General features: G+C 47.0%; 1 long non-coding RNA gene across 1 annotated transcript; it reads right to left on the bottom strand.

Annotated features, from left to right (window-relative positions):
• Nucleotides 1–803: 803 nt before the first annotated feature.
• LOC121822961 (uncharacterized) lies at nucleotides 804–4,742 on the bottom strand. Its single transcript, XR_013044862.1, has 2 exons — nucleotides 4,387–4,742; nucleotides 804–1,235 (listed from the first exon to the last, which is right to left on the bottom strand). It is a non-coding gene; the product is annotated as an uncharacterized LOC121822961 (long non-coding RNA).
• Between the last annotated feature and the right edge of the window lie 894 nt (nucleotides 4,743–5,636).

Here is a 5,636-nt window from a genome sequence, read left to right as displayed (position 1 = left end):
AGTAGATGAAGGTCAAATGGCCAGCCACCCGCCTGGAGCTCCCTCTCTCAGCCCGTATCCACAGGAAATCCTATCCCCGTCATAAATTTCAGCTTTTACTATGGACAAATGATGGCCTTATACACCTACTCTATATACCTATATATTCAGACTCAAATAAAACTTTCCCAGGTAAAAGGGGGTTGCAAGTGAGTAAAGATTACAAAGCACAGGACACATGGGGAGTGAGCTTTGGTGTGTCCAGATAACTGTGAGCACAGCGCAGAAGGAGTGGCAGCATTTAACATCTCCATGCCAATCTTCACCTTCATCTTAATCAAGAAGAGTGTGCCTAGAGGTTCCTGCGAAGTGTGGATGCTCATGGAGGCCTATGCATCCTATGGGCTGTGTGTGTGTGTGTGTGTGTGTGTGTGTGTGTGTGTGTGTGTCTGTGTGTCTGTGTGCATGTGTGTGAGTGTCTGTGTGTGTATGTCTATCGTGTATGTCTGTGTTCATGTATGTGTGTGTCTGTGTGTACATGTGCCTGTGCCTGTGCGTGTGCATGTGCGTGTGCTTATGCGTGTGTGTGTGTGTGTGTGTGTGTGTGTGTGTGTGTGTGTGTGTGTGTACCCTCTGCAGCCTCATCTAATAAGAAAACTAAATGGGAAAACCAGCTATATTAAGCTAATCAGAGCTTCATTGGGGTACCCAGCACAGTGATAATATTCCAGGGCTCCATGCAATTAAATTCCTCAATTATTCTAAGTGTTATTATGCTAATTTAAAAGGCTAGGATTATTAGGAAAATGTATGAAGAATTATGCTCAGTTGCAGCATTTTATTTATGTGAGTTCACATTAAATTATTTAAGGTATGGAAATTATGAGTTATCAGGATGTGGCCCCAGCCTGTGCCACCAGGGCAGCTAGTAAAGCTGAAGACAAACACGTCTCAGTTCATCTTCCGACAGGGACTAGAGTGCAGTGGGAAGGGCAGCCGCCTGGCTCCCTGAGAGAAGGCTCATCGCCTATGCAGCGGGCTGTCCCCAAGCTACCCATGGCACCAGCAAGGCCTCTTGCCCCGCAGAGGAGCATCTGTCTTTCTGTTGATGGACGGTCCTTTGCCTGCTCTCATTAATGTGAAGGGGCTTGGCAAAGGGGAAGGAGAGGCATTTCCTGTAAGACTTCACCCCTCTACTCAGTCTACAGAGCACTCTGGATCGCCTGCCCCCTGAGACGTCCGCCAATGTGCCACTGCTGTGGGAAAAAAAATAACGTCAAACTTAAGCCAGAACCAGTGGGTCTGAATACCTGAGGACTTTCAATCAGACTTCCTCTGCAGAGACCGTTCCTGCACCCAGGTCCTTGGCTCCTCTGTTTGGTAAAACCCCTCCCACTCAGTTCTCCCCCCCTTCCCTCCCATCGCTTTCAACTCTTCTCTTTCCTCATCTCTTTCCCATTCCCTCCTTTCTCCTCTTCTCATTTTCGGGTCCCAGAACAATGCTCTCTATTTTATATTTGTCTATTCTGTATGTTTTCTTTAATCAGAGATGTTTGCTTTCAATATGTTAAAGAGGGGGGACAAGGGCACCCACAGAGCTTTCTCCTCACTCTTCAATGTTCCCACCTGTGCCCAGTACCTCGATCTCTATAGCCTGAACTGTCTGCACCCACCTACCTCAGTTTCCACAAGCTGACTCTGCCATACTCCACCTGCCTCAGTTTCCACAAGCTGACCCTCCCACACTCCACCTACCTCAGTTTCCACAAGCTGACCCTCCCACACTCAACCTGCCTCAGTTTCCACAAGCTGACCCTCCCACACTCCACCTGCCTCAGTTGCCACCAGATAACCCTCTCACGCACCATCTGCCTCAGTCCAGTAGAGACAGACTTCCATCCCTCCCTTCATCCCTCCCTTCATTCCTCCCTCCATCCCTCCCTCCATCCCTCTCCCTCCATCCCTCTCTCTACCCTCTACCCTCCCCCTCCATCCCTCTCCCTATCTCTCCCTCCACTCCTCCCTCCATCCCTCTCTCTACTCTCTCCCCTCCCTCCCCCCTCCATCCCTCTCTCCATCCCTTCCTCCATCCCTTCCTCCATCCCTCCCTCCACCCCTCCATCCCTCTCTCCCTCCCTCTATCTCTCCTTTAGGTGGGATAAGAACTGCTCTGAGCTCCTGAGGCCATTTCCATGGCTCCCAACTCTCCCCTCCTTCCTTTGGATGATGATAATCTGCTTTTGCAAGGACCCCTGCTTATTCTGCCTGGGCTGACATGCCAGAGTTCCAAGGATTGTATAAAGCTCTGATCTCCCTCTTCTGAAGCCCAGTCTTGAATGAGATCCTGTAATTTAGGTCTGATCCAGCCAAAGTCCTGGGACAAATATGTAGGTAGTTGCAGATCTCACAGTTCAGATCTCTGATCAGAAGGGACAGGTCCCAGTGTATTTTTATCTTTTTTTGTTATTGGTCACTTGGTAGGTCATACACACACACACACACATACATATACACATATATATGTACATATACATATACATATACATATATATGTATATATAGTTTTGTTTGTCAGGCTACCGGTTTTTTTTTTGTTGTTGTTGTTGTTTTGCTTTGTTTCTTTAGATAGGGTTTCATTACAGCCCAGAGCGTCTTCACACACTACATCTCTCCTTGCAAGTGTTGTGACTCTAGGCATGTGCTACCATGCCAGACCTGTTGGAAAATCCTTGGATTCCTGGATGATTCACAATTGATTATGGTGAGGACTCTTTGGAACAGCCATTAGGTTAGGAATTAGCTTTGCTAGTTTCTTGTTGAGTATTTCTAACCCAATCCCAGTTTCCTTTGCTGTGGTTAAAAAAAAAGTGTGACCAAAAATAGCTTGGGAGAAAAAGGGTCATTTGGCTTACAGATCATAGCCCATCACTGAAGGAACTCAGTACAGGAAGTTGAGGCAGAAACCAGGAAAGAATGTTGCTGGCTCAGTCACTGGTTCATGCTTCCCCAGCTTTCTTATACAGCCAGGACTTCCTGCCCAGGGCATGGCACCACCACATTGTACGACTATGTCCTCCTACTTAATTAACAATCAAGACAATCCCTCACCCATGTGCTCACCAACCTGTCTGAACTGGATCCCTTGAGACTCCCTTCCCAAGTGATTCCAGGCTGTATCAAATTGACTGTTAAAGCTAACTAGGACAACCTCTGTGTTCATCAAGATATTGGTCTTCTAATTTTTGATGCATTCTTTTCTGGATTGCGTGTCAGGGTACAGCTGTCCTTACAGAATGTGTGGGAAGAAGTCTTCTGTCTTCACTTTTCTGGATTGATTTGGGGAAAATAAGTGCAAATTCCTCCTTAGGTGTTTGGTAGAACCCAACGGCAGGCTTTGTTGGCAGGAGACTTTTATCTTGTTTTTTGTTTGTGTGTGTGTGTGTGTGTGTGTGTGTGTGTGTGTGTGTGTGTGTGTGTGTGTGTGTTCTGCTGCTGTAAGAGTGAATCTTGGGAAGGTGCAAATGTCTCAGAATCTTCCTCTGTGAAGAGCCCCCTCTTTTGGATTGCTGACAGAGGAACTGGATGGATGGATTCCTGACAGAGGAACTGGATGGATGGCATTGGTTATTTCATCAATGAGTCTGAATGAGCTGTAACTCATGCTCACTCCAGCATCCATGGTGTTCTGGTCTGTGCTATGCCTTACTGTGCCTGAAAGCCTTCCTGACCCAGGTCTATGCAGCTGTGGCTGCGAGTGTCTTGACATCCAGAGCTTCGGGAGCCGTCAGTATGCATGCTTAGCAGAGTTGTGTTATTTTATATTTAAAGAGCCTGGTTGACTGTGCGTTTCTTTTTAGACACTGACCACAAAGATATTCCACAAATGCACATGGAATCTCAATCCACATGGTCCACTGCTTTGCTGGCATAGCTTCCTCCCTGATGACTTCAGGGTCCACAAAGGAGTCTGGTTATCCCCCGATGAAGACAAAGCTGTGAGAGTTGGTCACAAGGGTCATAAATCTGACCTTCAGATGCAATCTCAGCAGAAATCTTTGGCCTGAGTGGGGCTGGGAGGTGATTTATCCTCCCTGGGAGCAGGCCGCTTGCACAGCTCCAACTGTGTCAACATGGAGGTTTGGACAAATGAGCCTAGTCTCCACCAAGGGGTGTGTGAACCAAAGAACCCCACCATGGAGAAGGCTGGAGAAGAGCCATCTTGTTCTTAAAATTCTCTTAGAGCATATCATGAACTGATTGTGTATCACTCCCTCTGGAAGCCCCAAGGGAGGTGCTAGATAAGCCCCACAAGATTTAGACATATTTGCACTTTAGACAAGCAATGAGTGTGAGCAGAGTATAAGGTGAACCCAAGGATTACACAGGACACAATTATGCTGTACTCACTGTTGTCTGAATTTCAAATTCGGCTGGGATCCTCCCACTCCTTTGTCTGATGGCACTCTTTCATTTCATGCCCTTTAAAGAACAGAGAGTCTATGAAACATTTGTCAAAACTTTATAACTTGGGTTTTAGAGTAGAGTACCTGGTGTTCTGTAGGGAACAAGCTCGAGACACAAATAAACATAATTATGTGTGTAGATACAGTCTCGACTGTCATTTCACTTTCATAGGCTTGTCACGTGGTAGGTGCGTTTTTATATTATTCTGTTTGGTTATCAAAGTCTGTTTCCAAACTAGTAAATAATTTACTTCCTTATCTGCTTGTTGCCAGTCTTGACTCTGGGTCACTCTGTGCTGTGTGATGCTCCAGTGTTCTCCACAACTGGCCCAAGGCAGACAGTTTGTGACATCCCACCTGTTTCCATAGCTGGCCTTCATTTGCTAAGGCCACTCTCAGGAAGTGCCTGGACTGGGGGCTGAAGTGGCAGACATTGGGACTGGGGAGGTGGCTCAGGGCGAGGAGGGCTGGGATGCCGTGAAGATTTGAGTTCAGACCCCTGAATACATGTAAGATAAAGTTGGCCCTGGCCTTTCACCTAGAGTCCCAGCACTGGGGGTTGCTGGAACAGAAGGATGGCTGGGACTGGCTGCTCACCAGCCTAACCAAAACACAGTAAGCTCCAGGCCAGTCAGAGACGCTGTCTAAAGGGAATAACGTGTGCAGCAACAAAGGAGAGCATCCAGTGTCCTCCTCTGGACTCTGCATACACATACACCACAAGCACACACATGCTCTCACACACACACACACACACACACCATGTACACACACATACCACAGGTGCACACACCACACATATACACGTGTATGAACACACCATACACATATACATCATATATGTACATGACACACTCACATACACACATATACACACCCAAAACAATGCACACACACAGGTACAAAATGATAAATGAATTTTTTTTTAAAGAACACACATTCTTAAATGTGTTCCTCCCATGTGAGGGGGGTCAGGGACTTTTCCAGGCTGAGCTGTGGTGAAATGGCCTTAAGAAAAGATGTCTCTCAAGGACGGTGGAAGACGGATCCGGCTGTGCAATGGGAACACAGCCTTCAGGAAGGAAGCCCTTGCTCAGGGGTGACTTGTATACCAGCATTCGCAGATAGTTCTGTTTCTCCCTGTTAAGCCCTCCCTGCTGGCTTTGTTAGTTTTATAAGTCACTGGAGTTCAAA

Source organism: Peromyscus maniculatus, chromosome 15, assembly GCF_049852395.1.
Source record: "Peromyscus maniculatus bairdii isolate BWxNUB_F1_BW_parent chromosome 15, HU_Pman_BW_mat_3.1, whole genome shotgun sequence".
In the NCBI taxonomy this organism is placed as follows: domain Eukaryota; kingdom Metazoa; phylum Chordata; class Mammalia; order Rodentia; family Cricetidae; genus Peromyscus; species Peromyscus maniculatus.
Note: the sequence above shows the minus strand (reverse complement) of the source record. Positions and strands in the feature narration are given on the sequence as shown.